General features: G+C 38.6%; 1 protein-coding gene and 1 long non-coding RNA gene across 11 annotated transcripts in view; both read left to right on the top strand.

Annotated features, from left to right (window-relative positions):
* Positions 1 to 17776, top strand: part of PDE10A (phosphodiesterase 10A) — a 361041-nt gene that overhangs the window by 92633 nt on the left and 250632 nt on the right. The window lies entirely within an intron of this gene.
* LOC110395969 lies at positions 597 to 15848 on the top strand. Its single transcript, XR_002436714.1, has 2 exons — positions 597 to 4055; positions 4261 to 15848. It is a non-coding gene; the product is annotated as an uncharacterized LOC110395969 (long non-coding RNA).

A 17776-nucleotide genomic window follows, 5' to 3' on the forward strand; every position in this document is an offset into this window, starting at 1 on the left:
GGAAAAATTCTCCCTCTGCTTATGTTTTTCTGAGAAGAAAAAAAAAATACTAGGAAAGAATGAAATATCTGCAGTAGTTACTTGCTTATTCGGATGAAATTGTAATTACTGAAATTGTAATAGAAAAGGACCTCTGAAGGTCAGTTGGTCCAGCCCCATTCAACAAGGCTGTCATGGTTTTATGATTTTCGGTTATTGGTATTCCACATCATCACATCATGTAGTGAATGTACCTGGTTCTCAGAAGAGAAGGACTACTACAGTCCCCACGGTACTTTGCTCCTCTGTTACCATTTTCCAGCCGGAGGGAAAAGATAAAAGCTCGCAGTATAAAAACTTGCAGATCACGAGACCTCGTCCCTTTTTTCCGCCGTCTCTCGTCTTGGCAGCACCTCGCTCTCCAGCCGTCTTATCGTCGGTAGCAGAGTAAGGCCTACCTTGATTTTGGGGACATTCTCTCTCTCTGTATTGGATTTATCAGCTTAAATTGTAATTATATTGTATTATAGTGTATTGTTTTGTATTCCGATATTTTTTTTTAGTAAATTAGTTTGTTTCTCCTCAGATTGTTGCTGCTGTTCTTTGCTCTCAGGGCCATCTCCCTACGCTTTTCCCCTTTCCCCTTTTCCCGGGACGTGGGCCCGTGGGTCCCCCGTCCCCTTCGTCACGGAATCGGGCCTAACACCCGTAAACCGTTGACAAAGGCCCAACTCTGAAGTTACATAGAAATTACTGCTAAGCATGTTAACAAAAGAATGCTCTATGAGTTACTGACTTATAAATAATTACAGATTTTTATACTGTTGGAAATGGAGTTCTGGTGCATCTGGAGGTTCTTCAGTTCTGCTGTCATTTGACAGGATTTTTAAATTGAAAATAATGCTGATAAATATAAAATCAAACCTGTAGTTTAAGTGGAAAGAAAGGTTATAGCCATAGGGCTCAAGTGTAGTGTTTTATTAAATAAACAGTTGTGTACATTTAGATACTTACAATTGGTTAATGCAGCATATTACTTGCCTACAGGTTAAACATACAGAGAATATAAGAAAAGTAACTGCACAACATCAAACCTTTTGAAATGAAATGACTTCATTTGAAATAGATATCTATTATAGAAAATTTTCTGAAAGATTGACATGTAGAAGTAATATCACTTTTAAGTCTAAAAATATATCACTCTGAGTTATGAAAGAGACTATTTCATTCTCCTCCAAATGTCTTCTTTTTCTTTAACAGACCTGCAGTAAACGTGATAAGGGTAAAATGTTTTCCTCCCACAAGTTCATCTGTTAATATCCCTATTATTTTCATGGTGCTGACCACTGTGAAGATCCAAGGCAGTCACTAAAATAGGAGATGCTTGGACTTTGTCATGGGCTGTCATGGATTGCCAAGGCAGAAGTTTTGGGCTGTTTTGCATCCTCCTGGAATGTCACTTTGCTTGACCTCTGGGCTGGACTACTATGTGGTGCAGGGCCTAGCCAGCAGCTTTGGGGTTTACCTATGGGGAGCAGTGTTCATGGTGGAAATTGTCATTGCTACCTTTTTGTTGTTGCTGCTGGTGGTTTTTCTAGGACTGAAGGATAGAACAGAAAGGAAGGTGAGGTATTCATATACATAGGTGTACATATATATATATATACACACGCATATGTAAATATAAAATGCTCTCAAAAGGGAAAAGGATGGGTCTTTAAAGTCAGGTGCAGTATTTCAGCCACAAAATTCACCTGTAATCTTGCTAATTCACATAATCTTGGCTATCTTGAAGCCCTATCTGTAAAATGTGATAAAGCATGTCCTGCCTCACTGGAACAACACATGGGTAAAACTCATTCATATGATGGATTCAAGAATTGATATTGCATTGATGTGAAATACAGAAATACATGTAGAAAGAGTCCCATTGCTTTCAAGAGTGCTTGCTCTATATTCTAAACCTTTGTGAAGAAGGAAAACTGCTTGAAGGAGTTGCTTTAGTGCAAATGGAAAATCATTTACTGGATGATGGAAGAAGGTTAAAGAAAATTAATTTAAGCTTGTGTACTTTGTTAGGCTTTCCAGTAGATGGTTTTCTTTAAAATATTACAAGCATGCTCTTACCTTCTCCTTGCAAGTCTCAAATAGTGACACAGGACTAGAAGATGGGAGAAAGAAATATGTCTTCCTGCAGCAAGGCATCTTTAGTTATAGCATTGGATATTTCATGGCCTGTAATTTCTGAAATGCGGGGCAGAACCATTGATGTTTTTTTTTTTTTCCTTTAAAATCCCAGGAGTCTGTTGTCTATGCCTTGGGAAAGTTTTTGTCAGTGCAAAGCTCAGCATAGGTTTGAGCCCTCTGTATCTTTCTGAAAGCAAGAGAGTTTGTTTTTAGTGAGTTCTAGAGCTGTGTACTGTCCTGTACTGCCATATGTGAAAGCTGGCTGTGTGGCTGGTAATGTGATACTCGTGTAAAGGTACTCAGTTACTGGTGCAAGGGAGAAAAACAAGGTCAGCGGTCCTGTCACTGCCACAGAAGGTCAGCTTTATTTACGGGAACAGCAGCAGGCTTCTTCAGCTGACTTATGTTAACCAACTTTTCAATCTTTTCCTTAGAGAATAGGACTATTTAAAACTTCAACAGATATCTGCATTCAAAGAAGACAACGAACTTTTTATTGCATAACTTAAAGATATCACTGATCTTCCTCCCTCCCCCACACCGACAGAGCTGTCAAATTGAAAACATTTGCAGTGTGGAGAACAAGCCTACTCCTTTCAAATCTCGTCAAAATTAATTTGAGAACACTTCTAGAGGGAGAGAATTGCTGCAGAGAAACAGCTGCAGCATGCTTGCTCATGCTTTCTTCTGGGGGGCTCACAATACTGTCCAAGCGTAGATCTCTGAAAGGTATTAATTAAAAGTAAAATTCAGCACAGCTGATTGCAAAATAATTCTTGGTTAGGCTGTTTTATGTGGTCAGTTGACAGAGGTAAGCAGGTTTGCAAGGGAGGTTGCTTTACTTTTGGCGAGGAGTCTTCAAGTCTTCATAGTATGTGTGTCCTCAAAGAACAGCCAAGTTATAATAAAAGTTTCAGTCATTAGAACGGAACTGTTGAAGGACAAATGTTCAGCTATGTTGGCCGATAGGTTACATATTCATAATATAACTCCCTTGCACAAGTTCCTCTGAAGTTCTCAGGCAAGGGTTCAGGGGAACCTCAGAGACCAAGGAAAGGAATAGTGATAATGTTAATCTAAATTAAATTGCAAAATTGAGTATTCTGGACTTTCTGCATCTCAGTTTAGGTACCAGCCTGTGTCCTAGCTCATCTAAGGTTAGCCTTGCTCTAAATTTCTTTCTAGGGCAGATTTTTCATTCACATGTGCAGCATACAGAAATTCATTTGTTGTGTTTGTGCTGTTGCAGTGATACTCTTCAGGCAGAGAGAGTTAGTTGTCCAACATTGGATAGAATGAGCCTTGGCTGAAATGTTTGATGATTCTCCTTGTCCCCTTCTAATGGGATCACCAGCCAAGAGAAAATATGTTCCCCATTATATTAATGAGCTAGCAACAGCACAGTGCTTGCAGCTTCTCTTGCTGTCTTGTGATGATTTTCTGTAGGTTGTCTGATCAAGAACGGCTGTGAGCTGTGCAGCCAGCAATGCTCAAGAACAATATATTGTAGAGACAAAAGATTTTATGTTTCAAAGTACACCCTTGTTAATTCATACTATGTATGGTGTGAGTGAAAACTCACTTCTAAGCTCACAGCAGTTTGATTTCATCTTAAAAGAGGATGGCAGCATGGGTTTGGATGGGGATATCTAGAAGTAGCCATTTGTCATAAGAGATCTATCTTCTGTGAATTAGGTTGTGATATCTCCGAGATATAATCTTCACTTTTGGTCACTACTGTGCTTCTGTTTTTTTTTCTTTAGTACTAACTGCTGGATTAACATCTAAAAATTTAAGGCATATTCACATGGCTCCACAGAAATGTCAAACTCTGCCAACAACTGAGTGTATAGCACAGCAATTCTGTAGTTTCCAAAGCCTTGCTTATGGTGAGTGGAGGCTTTCCCAAGACACATTACGAACCGTATGTTGGGAGGGGAGGAATAGTTCCAATTTCTCGTTTCCACTTTTCTCTTTCCTGTGTTATTCTACATCTGTCCAGACAAGTGGAGAACTATTGGCAGGGACATGGGATGTGGGAGCCCTGCCTGAAAAGTTTGGCAGTCAATAGGACATTCATTCATTTCATTACAGGTTAGGACACTATCTGCAGCTCAGCACTGACCTGGAACAAATTCTCCAGCATGAGAAGAAAAGAATGGTGCCCAAATGCCTTCCTAATGAGAGCAAAACAGAGGGAACCTGAGATAAATTCAGAACCTGAACTACAAATCAGGAGAGCCAATGGGGAAAGTGAAGCAATGGGAACTTGGCAAGAGGTGGCAGAAACCTTCCCCCACTGCATTTGCTACACAAAGCTGTTGAAATTTGCTCCCTTTCTGGTGATAATACAGCAGCCTTTTTAATGATGATTGCTGCAGATAATGTGGCAGCTGTAATGAAACATGACCCAGGCAGTGAACCAGAGAGAGCTTCAGACTTGCGGGAGACTAGGAGAAAAAGGATAAGCACCAGACATGACTGAGAGGATAAGTGGCCAGCTGAAAAGAGCTGAAGGACATCCAGTAATGAGACAGGTAGAAATTTGTAAAGCAAAATGGAAGTATGGGCCTTAAAACATTTTAAGAAATTGTTTTTAAGGAAACTACCTGGGCCCCTAGGAATTCTTGTGGACTAGAGTGTTCGATATCAATTATTTCAGAAATAGTGTAGTATGTTAAGACACGAGTCACCAGTGAATTTTGAAATAATGGGGTTTTGTCAATTAATTAACATTTTGGGGGGAGGAAACAATAGTCTTTTCTAGTAAGGTAGAAGACTGATACTCTCTGGCACATTGGACAAGGTTCTTTGTCCCTTTTCCACTGCCATCCCAACAATGTCAGAGCTCCTTGCTAACCAGAATGTAGTTTTTGTCACCATGTCACTGTTACATAGGAAACTGGAGGCATCATTGCACAGAAAAATTGTAAGAGGACTGAGAAGTTGCTTGAAGCTTTAGGATCTGTTTTAGATGCTGCTTTTTAGGAGTGTTTGTGCTTCAGTCTTTCTTACTATGTACAAAATGGAGTGAACGTGCTCCAGCATGTTACAAGGTGGTAGAGAATTTTACTACATTAATATATATGTACGTGTCAAAACTGAACGAGTCATAAAATATTCTGTTTGGTTTGCTAAATACTGCATTCATTTAAACATCATTAGAAACATGGATATGATGTCACAGCACTTTTTTTTTTATAGCAGAATATGGATTTCACTTCTACTATTCCAAGTACCTTCAGATCTTGCATGCTGTATTTATTTTCAGATGTACATTCAATTCACTTCTCCTATCCTGGGAAGCTCTGAGGAGTGGCAAGACTTTGAGACAGATGTAAAATGAAGATGTTTAGTAGTTCTCAGGACTGGACACAGAGAATATCCAAGGTGGCATACTTGAAGTCAAAGACAATTTATTATGACTATTAGACTATTGTTTTTGTTTGTTTGTTTGTTGCTTACTGTATGGAATGAGTTTTAGTGATATAGTCTGCATTCAAGTTGGAGGAAGGGATTGTGGGGTTAAAGTGTAGCTAGCATACGTAACCTTTGTCTGATGAACTTCATTGGGAGTTGCTGTGACGTGGAACTCGCCCTTCTACTCAATCCAAATGCTAGTCATCATTTCCATAGTGTGTAAATGTAAATCTCAATGATGACATTTCATTCCTGCCTTATCCCAGCTCACGTTACTGCTTTGGGAATATCTATTGTAACTCTTATCCTTCCGCACACAGTGCTGTCGTCACCACTGCTGTAGCTAATCCACTACTATTTGGCAAGAAAACTGTTTATCCCTTCTGCATTAGGACAGATAGCTGAAGTAAAAGCTGGAGGAGGAGGCAACCAGCGCAGCACATTGCGTTTGTTCTGCAGCGCATTAACATGCTCACTGAGCAAACAAGGAGAAGCAGACCAAGTGATTCAGTCACTAGAGTAATTTTGTCGTGGGGTTTGGTGACATACTCCCAGATATGCTACAAGGTTATGGTGAGCAGTCAGAAAACACTAAATACTGTATTTGTGTAGACTTCTGAACTATGCTGCCTTTTCTATACCTTGGCCTGTGGAGAATCACTCGTATTAGTAACGCTGAGCTACTTAAATCACTGTCTGAAATGAAGAATGTTGATGGCTCGGAGTCTCCATTTCCTCCTTTTCTTGCTGCCTTTGTTTTCACTGCTGGTGGCTTGGACAGCAGCCTTTTCTGCCACCACGAGCGCCAGCGTTGTGTAGCAAGAGAAACACGTCAAGAGCCTTCATCTGAGAAACAGATGCAATCAGTATTCACCCCACACCCTTACTTTTTTAGCGTTCTTTGCGCTCTACATTTTTTAGAGTTTATTTCATTAACTTTTCATGCTAGGAAAGAAAACGAAGCAAAACAAAAACCAGTTGTTTTACACATATGTAGGAAAAAGAGAGAAAAGAAAATCAGCAAGACAAACGATCTTCAAAATCTTAATTTTCAATTAATCTGAATCAAAATCTCTTAAAAGCTTAATTAGAAATTCCAAAAGAATGAACTAAAGTTTGTCAAAACTCAAATTCACTTCCTTGAAGACATCACTGCCATTTGATTCTCCTCAACTAAAGGTTAGTAACCATATTCTACTGCAAGTTCTTGCTCTGATTTGTCCACTTACCTTTCCCAATAAATTATATATTTTTAAGTTTTATTTGCAATTTGCCTTATCTGTGTTCAATACTTGTGCACTCGTCATCTTTTGGAAGAAGTTTTCCCCTAGATTGGGCCGTGTCTCTTTTGTCCACCCCGCCCTCTGAAGAGAACCATCTTTTCTCCTCTGCCTCCAGGCAGCTCCCTGTTTCTGCACCATTTCCCTTTCTATGCATGCGTTTTTTTGTTGTTCAACATGAGCAAGCAAAGGGAAGAAAACCCAAAAACTAAAACGACACCAAACCTTTTCGTGGTGAAAGCACTGCTTAAATTTGAATCTTAGGAGTAAATAGCCCTGCAGCTTTAATTCTGCCACCTTGTCCATGTGCTTGACAATAACCTTCGTATGCCTGTGCACCCGCGCTGCTTTCATTGCCCCCCTCTCAGGACCCCCGTCCTGCCCTGTCCGTCCCCGTGCATGCTGCTCTGCCTGCGCAGGAGCCCTTTGCTCCGCCCTGCTGCAGCGGTGCCGGCATGCAGCAGCCCCGGGGAGCCCTGGGAGAGAGCAGGCAGTGACCAGCTGCATCCAGGAGGCGCTGAAAGAAGCTGAACAGCAGGAGGATGCTACGTTTGGCAGTGGGAAAGCTTTGTTTCTAGGGTATTTTGTTTGTTTGTCTCTTTTTGTTTTTGTTGTTAAGTCTGACAAGGAAAACTGAAACAGTGATCCTTCTGGGGAGAAACACAGTTCTTATTTTTCACTTACAGTGGACTGTGCCTAGTTTTCCCTGTTACTGATTGGGAATGATGCAGAGAAACACGCTTAGTCAGAGGTTGTGTCTAGAGATCTTACTAAAAAATGAGCTTAATGTGGTCAACAGATGGTGATTTACTACAGATCCTAACTCGATCCTTTCTGAATGAATATTTGTAGTGACTGCAAGTGACTGTGGACCTAACAAGAGTTCCCTGCTAGATTCGTGTTTCTGAAGCAAGTCCTGTTGGAACGTTTTCTTCTAGAAGAAGTATCACCTTTTTCAAATCATGGAAAATGAAAGGCATGGTTAAGATAAACTTAAAAATTTTAAGTAATATCTCAGATTTTCATTAAGATTAAATAAGAGTATTAGGTTAATCTCAGCTCTCAGAACTTGTCTGTGACCACTGTATGTTTTATATAGTCTTGTATTTATTAACATTCAGCTTGCGCGATACAAAAATGGAATGAATTATACTGTTAATTCTTTTTTCCGATAGCAAATATTTCCATGCTCTGTCACCTTATTTATGGAACTACTTGTTCTCTTACATTTTCAACACTCCAATATATTTAAAATATATTTTTTTAAAAACCTTATTATTAAGTCTTATTACTCCTATCTTCATTATTCCCTTACACGTCTCAAATACCATCATTACATTCCTTTGATTTTTCTTTTTAGAAGTAACAATGCCGTAGTTTTATGCTCACTGTAATTTTTAGAGCTCCCTTTTTACTTGCAATTAACTTAAGCAGCTTGTCACTCAGACTTACTGGTTTTGAAATTCTGTACTTAATTTTGCATAATGGTACACACTCCCCCTGAGCCACCCTCATCATGTCTTTAAAGTTTAGCCGAATTTCAATAACTTATCAGCATATCACTAATAAGCCTTGTGAGTTTGTTTCACTTGTATTTCTCAGATTACAGAGTTTATATTATTTATGTTTCTAGCTGAACTCCTTTCAAGTGTTGAAACTAAGAACGATATTAAATGGCAAAGTCCAATCCTCAAGCAGACCCTTACTCTAACTTCACCTCTGTTAAGCAAAACATTTCTAAAATTCTCCTTTGCTTTATGTTGTCTCCAGCTCAGACTGCTGTGAAAGCAGAGCTTCTACAGGACTTGAAGAAGTGTGAAGTTTGAATACTTTGTTCTTCTGAGATAAATTTCAGTTATCTAATTGTGTTATTTCTAACCTCACAACAGTTACTGCTGAGGCTGCTTCCTTCATTCAAGAACTCTTTTAAACACTTCCCCTGAAGAAATTTGGAGGCTGAACTGCAACAGCATGAGTCCACTCTGAATGTGGCTGCATAAGTCAAAAACAGCTGAAGTTCAAGTCACTGGCTCAAAATGTACTCCTCTGCTCCTTCTGTCAAATTCCAAAACCAGCTTAGCTTCTGTTAAACAAGATAGATTTGGAGGTTTTCTTTGCCAGTTGGGTCTATGCAGAATCAGCCTGAACTCTCTTCAGACATTCACTTTATGATCATATTATCACATTTCAGCTTCTCTCTAAATCCTCTAGATTTTCCTGAATGATACTTCAATAATATTGGTATTTGTGACAGTCAGGGCGTGTTGAGGAGGTTTCGTCATCTCATGCCTATTTTTTTGTTCCGAAGTTCTTACAACAGGTGTTGGTCTCAAGATTAAGTCTGAAGAAACTCCATTAAACCTTCTCTGACTTGGAGTACAATTTTCACAATATCTCCTTTAGCTAACTTGCAGCTACTTCACTTTTTCTTTTTTTCTAAGTGCAGATGCTATATGTTGTTCCCCAGTGATATAGAACAGAATAGTTCAGTTAGAAGAGATCTACAGTGATCATCTCTTACAACTGTCTGACCACTTCAGGTCTGACCAAAAGTTAAACTGTATATTACTAAGGGCATTATCCAAATGCCTCTTGAACTCTGATAGGTATGGAGCATCAACTACCTCACAAGGAAACCTGTTCCAGTGTTTGACAACTGTAGGACCATCTCTCTCTTCAAATGGCATTTTAGAGGAAATAAAAAATAACAAATTGTATTAAAAGTTTGTCATCCTGGATTTGCAATTTCCTGAGTCAGGTGTTTTAGTGTTCTGCGGTGGAAATTCTCCAGCCCTTACTTAAAAAAGTGAAGCGAGCACGCTCAGGTTTCTTTCCATCTCAGAGGTGGCGTTTTCTGTTTTCTGTTCCTTTAATTTTTATGTGTAATAGCAGTGTTCAGTTTAGAACCACATTGCATTTAAGCATCTAGTTTGTCTGTAAAATTGCACAGGCTATATTTCTTCCTATTTTAAGCAAGGGGAGACATTATCTCCTGATGGAAAAAAAAAAAGAAATATGTATACTTTATCACCCTGACTGATGATAGTAGAACTACCTATACTAGACCTTGTGATATTTCCTATGGAATATGATAGTAAACGTAATATTTTCTTTCTTTTTCTTTTTAGTTCTCCTGGAGAAATTGAGGGACTCAACATAGTGGTGTTTAACTTTTGCCCAAGAGCATATTCAAGTTTTTGTCACTAATTCACTGCTGTTAATGTACAACATTAAAGTGTGATTGCTTTGACGCATTTATAGGTAGGAAAGTGAAAACCTTTCAGAAATAAAGCTGACTCCGTGCATTTGGAAAGTAGCAAAATTGTTTCTCATTCATTTACCTCCTCAGAATGAATTGCATTCAGACTTTTTTCTGGTGATTTTTTTTTTCCTCTGTTCCTCTTTGGTGTAAGATTTACCAGTGATACGTAGTTGATGGACAAGATTTTGGATCAAAAGATCCAGATCATTCCTTTGGTCAGATTCTCCAATGGTCTTTGACTATGATCACTTGGATTTCAGTGGGACTAAGTATTCAATGAGAGCACAAAGATGATGTGTTCAGGGCTATCTGTGCTGCTAAACAGGCTATCACTTCTGCTGGTGCCAGACAGAGTTTTTCAGTGTGTGTTTTTACTTTCAGATATGAATTACAATTAACAATTTAGTTCTGCTTTGTAAAGCTTTCCCTTTTGCTGTGTAATTTTAACTTTCACCCAGCTGTTAAGACCCTCTGTGATAATAAATATATATAGCTCTATTATAATGGAGGAATTACTGCTTTCACTGAGCCACCTTTTGCAAGTTAGCTTTTTCTTTTTTTTCTTTAATCTGGTAATCCACTCCTTTTGCTGTGACAATACTGGACACTTACAGAACTGCTACATGTTCATGTGCTCTACATGGCCTGTGGTTAGTGCCATTCTCACGTGCAAAAGCAGCATAAGAGCCAAGAATGCATGTAAATTGTATGCGGATGTAACTCTTCTGGCTGACTTCTCAACATGCATGGGAACTCCCATCATTTCTGAAAAGGCTTCTCTTTGGTACTGATTACACTCATGTAAATAAGGTTAATGACTCAGTTTCTGTGGTAATTTTTCAATACATACATACTTACATAAAGCACGCTAATGACTGCAGCCCAATCCAGCTTTATTTAACATTTAAGGACTGAAATGTGTTTTACTGTCACTTTCTCTTTGCCTAATGCAGTAATTGTTCAATTAAGTCATTTTTAAAATACGCAATGACCACATTTGAGTTCAAGTACCAGTTTTGTCAGACTTTAAATCCTAACAAAGGGAAGCAACGTCTGCTCTGTGGGTGGAAAGCTAGTACCTAAAGTAGTTCTTCTGCAAGTTCAAGGAATTGAGCAAGGTGAAAGCACATAATTCTCAAAGTGCTCTGATATGGGAATTTCTGAGGAAGACTGCTTCTCTGAGGAAACTGCTGCTTGACTTTCTGCTGCAAGTACAAGGTTGTGTGTTTCCTATTTTTTTTCTGCATCTACGTATAAACAACTTGAGAAATGACAGATTTTACTTCTGTGCTGTCTGACTAGTGATTCATATATCTCTCCTGTAAAATTAATTAATGTGGTGAAGGGAGTCTCCTGTTGTTGAGGGATATACTTGGGAAGCAGGCTAATGACCACTTACCCATTTGCCATCATCCAAAGGCTTCTAACTACAGAGAGGGATCTACAGAGTCATTTAAGAGCAACACCATGTATTTGATAATACTGTTTTGAGTCGCAAGGGCATCACTGAAGCAGACTTTCTGTTTTCTTTTTCTCTGCAACTACAGTAACTAGAAATTATTATTATTTTATGATTGTTCAGATTCTTACACAATCACCAGACTCATCGGATTCTGTGAACTGATGCTTGAAGATAAAGTTATTGTGACAGCTGGAATAAAAATACAGCACTGTGTATCAGTAGGTTGAGAGAAAGGATTTAAAACTTATTCCTAATAAGATGTTAAAGGCAGACGTACAGCTTATTGTCCTCAGCAAAGAAAAATGACATTCCAGTTGTGGTGCTTTTAGATTGTTATATCCTTTTAATCTGTTTCGGCTTGTAACTTTTCTTTGGCCGTCAGATGAGAGTTAGGCAAAAGAGAAATTACTTTAAAATGTTTAAGGCTTTTTTTTAAATGGTATTAGATAACATAGCACAATGTTTTTCCAGCACTTTTTTGTAGCATGATTGCATTTTCTAAGGGCAATATACAACCTTGCATAGTGACTTTAAAGTCCTTGACACTGGACTTGCTCCCCGCCCCCCCTTTGCCAGACCTCTAGCACTTTCCCCGTGCAATCCCATGAACATAGTTCATGTCCCTCTGAGGCCATGGAGTGATGGATTCTATTCCTGTTGCTTGTCTATTCTCTTGCCTTTTTTTTCTGTTATTCAGAGGCCTATGTTCAGAGGACTTAGGAAGTCTATGTTATTTCTAGCATCAATGGGCTTAAGGGACAAAGAGTGCATCAGGATCAACTTTCCCACAACTGAGAGGAGGTTAGTGGAGTCCATGCACTGCAGTGCTCTGACGGTGCCACAAGCAAACCTGAGCTCCCATGAGACTGGGCCTTTTTTGCATGGTGGTAAATTTATGGGGAATATCCTGATATGGGAAGGCACATCACAAAGAGAGGAAAGGCACCTGGAAAGGAAAAGTCTACCAAGGACAGTGGAGGTAGCAGTGTTAAGTGCCAGCCTGAGGAGATGCTCAGTAAAATCCATAATGAATTTGGACTAAAAGTTGCTAATTACTGTGAAAGTTGTTGAATTCCCTGAAAGAATAGCAAAGGGGGGGAATTTAGATCAGAGTATGTTTGGAGCTGCCTCATTTCTAATGCACTGGATGGCAAGCAAAACCTGTGTTTAACCTCCAAACATGTTAAAAATCTCCTAGTTTGTAGAAAAGAGGGAAAGTGTCCAGAATTGATTAGGCTCATTTATATAGAAACAAAAAAACTGTTTTAGAAGCTACAGGTCACCACCAGAAATTGTTCTTCAGAAGTTCAGTGGTGTTTGTAAGAAGTATTTAGCTGTTGAGTGTCCTATCTTGTAACTGTTCTATCTCTGATTCAGATCAGCTGTTGTACTCTCTTTCCTGGGAGCCTCTGGACCTTTTTTCTTGTTTATGTCCATTTTGAGTACTGATTTTGCATCACAGTTTAACTATGCAGAAATAAAAACGTCTGTGACCACAGGAACATCATTTGGTACTCTTTATCTAACTCCACAGATTATAATCATCTAATGAAGAGATACACATTCTTCAAAAATTCCAGATGCTGATAATTTTATCTACTCTTCCTTATAACACATTAAAAAAAAAAATTGTCTCCGATGTTTGCAAAATGATTACTTACCATGGCACTTCACTTTATTTTTTCTGGGATACAGCATCTATTGTATACTAGCCTTCTTTCATCAAAGTTAAGGATGCTATGTATATCTATGTAAAGTAAAGGACTGGTTCTAAACAGTGTATTTTGCAGTTAGATTAAAGGAAATGAACTTGAACCTGCAAGGCGACAGCATGCGGGACCTGTCATGGTATTAAGCCTTTCTGAAAACATATAAATAAAGTAAAAATTTACAAAGAACTTTCCGTTCTGTTTGAGACTGAAAGAAAGCAAATAGGTATTTCTGTATTTTTTTCTCCTATTGCAGATTTAGCAGCATTTATAAGACTGATTTCAGTGTGCAGAGGTTCACCATTAAATTATTTAAAATATTTGGATACAATTTAGAAAAAAAGTATTTAAACAAAAGAACTTGCTATTTTTGTGAATACCCTTATTACAAAAATTGAACTATTTAAAACAAATATTTATAATGTGATGCACGACTGTTACAGATCATTACTACTTTGTTTTAAATTCTTCAGTCTCTTCAAAGCTAGATGTTTATCTAAGTAGTCCACTTTTTGATGTACATGATGTGAGGATGTATTCCATTCTTTAGAATTTGCTGTCATAATTTCAAGAAGGGTTTTTATTCTCTTGCTTTTGTTCTCTGTAATGCTTGTTACCATGAAAGAAGAGAGAGAAAGAATTTCATATGGAAGCACTAGTTAAAATGTGAGTTACATAAATGATTATGCTTTCCAACCATGGTTCCGTCTGCCACGGATATTGGTAGCAAAACTTCTTGTGGCTTTAGAAGCATGTATAAATTGTTGGCATATGCAATTACATTGGCTTTGTAGTCTCTTAAAAGATCGCACCGTATTTATATGTGCAAAAGAAAAATGTTGATGGAGACAAATCACTTTCCTAATACAGGAAAGTGTTCTTTCTGTGTTCTAATACAGTTTATACACCTTTCATGAAGCCTGTTTTATATTCTTCCTGAGTCATGACTTTGCTAAAAGTGTAATAGTAGTGTATAAACTTCAATCTAACAGATTTTTGTTTCCCAGCCCTGTCTCTCTTCCTCCATCCATTCTTCAGTCTGTAGACTGAATCTGTAAAGCTGACTATTTATGTAAAAGACCTGCTGAGAAACTCTGTGCCTGCTTCTGCTTCAGTACCGCTTAGCCAGATTTCAAAGAACTTAATTTGTCCCTTTAGACAAATAGCTTTGAAAATCTATGCTCAAAATTAAGTGAGACTATAAGTGTTACTGAGATGTGGAGAGTTGGATTAGGCTATGCGATTTGCTTCTGGAGAACAAAATGAGGAGGATGGATGGTAGCAAAGAAACGTCAGTTTAGAATTGCAGAATCACAGAATGGTTTGGATTGGAAGGGACCTCAAAGGTCATCTGTTTCCAGCCCCCCCTGCTGTGGGGAGGGTTGCCACCTGCTAGGTCAGGTTGCCCAGGCCCGATCCAATGTGGCCTTGAACACCACTGGGGATGAGGCATGCCTCTTTTAATGCAACCCAGGATACAGTTGACCTTCTAGGCTGTAAGCATTTGCTACTGGCTCCTGTCCAGCTTTTCGTCCATAGAACCCCCAAGTCCTCCTCCACAGAGCTGCTCTCAATTAGTTCTTCTCCCCATCTGCACCCATATCTGGGATTGCCCCTATCCAAGTGCAGCAACCTTGCACTTGGCCTTGTTGAACCTTATTCTATTCACATGGGCCTACTTTTAGGAATTGTCCGGGTTCCTTTGGATGATATGACTTTCTTCTGTTGTATCAGCTGCACTATTCAGCTTGGTGTTGTCTGCAAATTTGCTGAGGATGTACTTGATCTCTCTGTCTGTGTCACTGATAGAGATTTAAAAGAATACCAGTCCCAAGATGGTACTCTTGGGACCCCAAGAGGTCTACTTGGCACCAGTCTCCACCTGGACGTAGAGCTGGTGACCGTAACTATGGGTATCCAGCCAATTTCTGATCCCCCATTCTAGTTGCCTGTACTTGTAAAAGGGACAAACATTTCAGTAATTCTGTTTTATAGTGGAAAAAAACAATCTATTTCTTAGTTAGGGGAGGGAGAATTTCCTGCTGCTTTTCACACATTGACTTCCTTCTCTCACTTTCCAAGATTCACATCTGTGAAATGAACTTGCTTTCTTCCAAGTTCTTGTACTAAGACAACTTGAAAATTGGGGTCAAATTCTGAACTCAGTAACTTTCACTGGACGGGAAGAAAGGAGATTGGAAAATGATCAAGACTAAAAGAGAATTTCCTTTCTATCTCTTTGCCTAATGGAAGACTTAAATTTTCTCCTGTAGGAGTTTAAAATGTCATATCTCTTATTTGTCAAACGTACTGTAAAGAGATTACAAGACGATGGTCTAGGCTAGAGGGTATGCAATCTCCCCTGTAGATGCTGTACTAGTTAGACTGTGGGTGTCCCAGCTCCCAGGTGTGAGTGCTGTGCTGTGGTCGATATCTTGAGGTATATTTAATGTTTTAGAACAGCTCTAGCAGGAGAGGTTTTGGAGAGTTCTTACATGACTGAAGATTTGGACATTTTTCTTAAAGGGAAAATAGATGTATTTGTATCACCTTGGGCATTAAAGAGAATTGAATGTGGATTGAAGGGCAGTGTGTGTGTGCGTGCACGCGTATGCACACTCTGACCAATCTCTGCTGAGTTAGAAACAGGATAAAGAGACTGACGACTTCTCCTTCTTGCAAGTTGTGCATCTGGCCTTTACTTGTCTTTTTTCACTCTTGTTATTGTTCAAAACAAATTACATTGGGTTCTGGTGTAAGTGACATATTACTTGTTTCAATAAAAAGAGGAAAGACTGGAAGTGAGGAGGGTTTATACTACTGGACACTTTCTTGTCTTCCTTCTCTTACCTACCTCTGTTCCAAAAAAGAAATATATTTCAAAGTTAATCCAAGCCTAGGAGTTTTTCTTATTATTTAACAGCTGAAATGATAAAAAATATATATATTCATATAGCTTCACTCATCATTCATTTAATTTAATGAGCACAGGAATTTTTTTTCAAATGTTAAGTTCTTAGTTGTAGCATTGTGAACAAAGCACAACCAGACAATTGAAGTGACTTGGGATGATTGGTTGCTGGCCTTAAACTACAGGGAGAAAGCAAGGGTTGCTGTTCAAGGAAATCATCTAAAGATTTTAATAGATTAGTTTGTAATACTTTTTATAGATACATAAGGTTTTTTTGTGTGTGTGCTTAAAAGAGCACTGTGATGTACATATTTGTAAGGTTGATGATGCAAGATAGATTTGTCAAGACATTAGAATTCAGTTAGGTCAGGTTTTTCACGGCAATCTTGAAGTCACTACAAAAATAGGGGTAATAAAGTGAAGTATAAACATTTTCTTTTAAATGTTGTGTTGATGTAAATATAGATCATTTTAAGTGAAATTGTAGAATTGGGAAGACTAATTTTCCCAAGAGTTAATTACAACCATATTTCTTTCCAGTGTGTTTCTTAAAAGTCAATATGGGAAAAAACGTAACATGTTAGCCATGTTGTTTCATAACGGTCTTGGAAGTTTTGTTCTTTGTATGGTATATACGAATCCATGTTGTGTTTTACAAATAAGTATGAAGGCATTTCTCTTTTCACAAGTGACTTGCAGTCCAGGGTCCTGACCTGGCAGAAATACTTGTATGTGATTCATAGCATGATCCAAGATATAAGGCCAGCAAGGACATTAGATTGCCTCGTGGGATTTGTTCTGCAGTGCAGGCGTTTCACATTACCCATTTCAACAGTCTTGTACTGAGAAACATTTGTTTGGCTAAGCAGATCATCCAGGGAAGCATCCAAACGTGATTCAAGGATCTGAAGGGGTGGAGATTCTGGTGCTTCTCTTGGTAGCTAGTTTGAGTGATTAATCACTTACTCTGTTTAGAGTTTGCACCCTATTTTCAACTTGCATCTGGCTTCAGCTTTCAGGCCCAGGGCTGTTCTTTTGGTGCTCAGGCTGTCCTGGTGCTGTGACTTCAGACCTGCTCTAACTTAGAGCATTATGGAACATCTCAGTGATTCCGGTGAAACATGCAAAATCTGTTGGTGTGGTCTGCTTATCCCTGTGCATGCCTTGGGATAGAGTAATAGCTGCTGTTCTCCAAAGCAAAAGCTAGAAGTGTTCCCTGCAGTAGGTTAGAAGGATGTGCATTTTTTCCTATTCCCTACATCCTGTATATTTTTGAATGGTTTTATTATGGAAAAGAATACTTCAATAGGCTTACCTGTAATTTGTAATAATAAAAAAAATTGCATTTTATTTCTGGAAAGATTGTTAAGGCAAAACAGTTTTTATGTTTTTATGGTGAAGCATTTCTTACATTTGCTTGGTGTAATATCAGTTTGACCTAAATGTGTCTCAATGGCCTGGCTTGTGCATGTTAGAAAACCAGTACAGCATGCCCTCAGCTGTGCTGTACTGCATGTATAATTTCCTGCAGATTATATATGTATTGACTCATCTGAAAATTTATTC

This window comes from Numida meleagris, chromosome 3, assembly GCF_002078875.1.
Source record: "Numida meleagris isolate 19003 breed g44 Domestic line chromosome 3, NumMel1.0, whole genome shotgun sequence".
NCBI lineage: Eukaryota > Metazoa > Chordata > Aves > Galliformes > Numididae > Numida > Numida meleagris.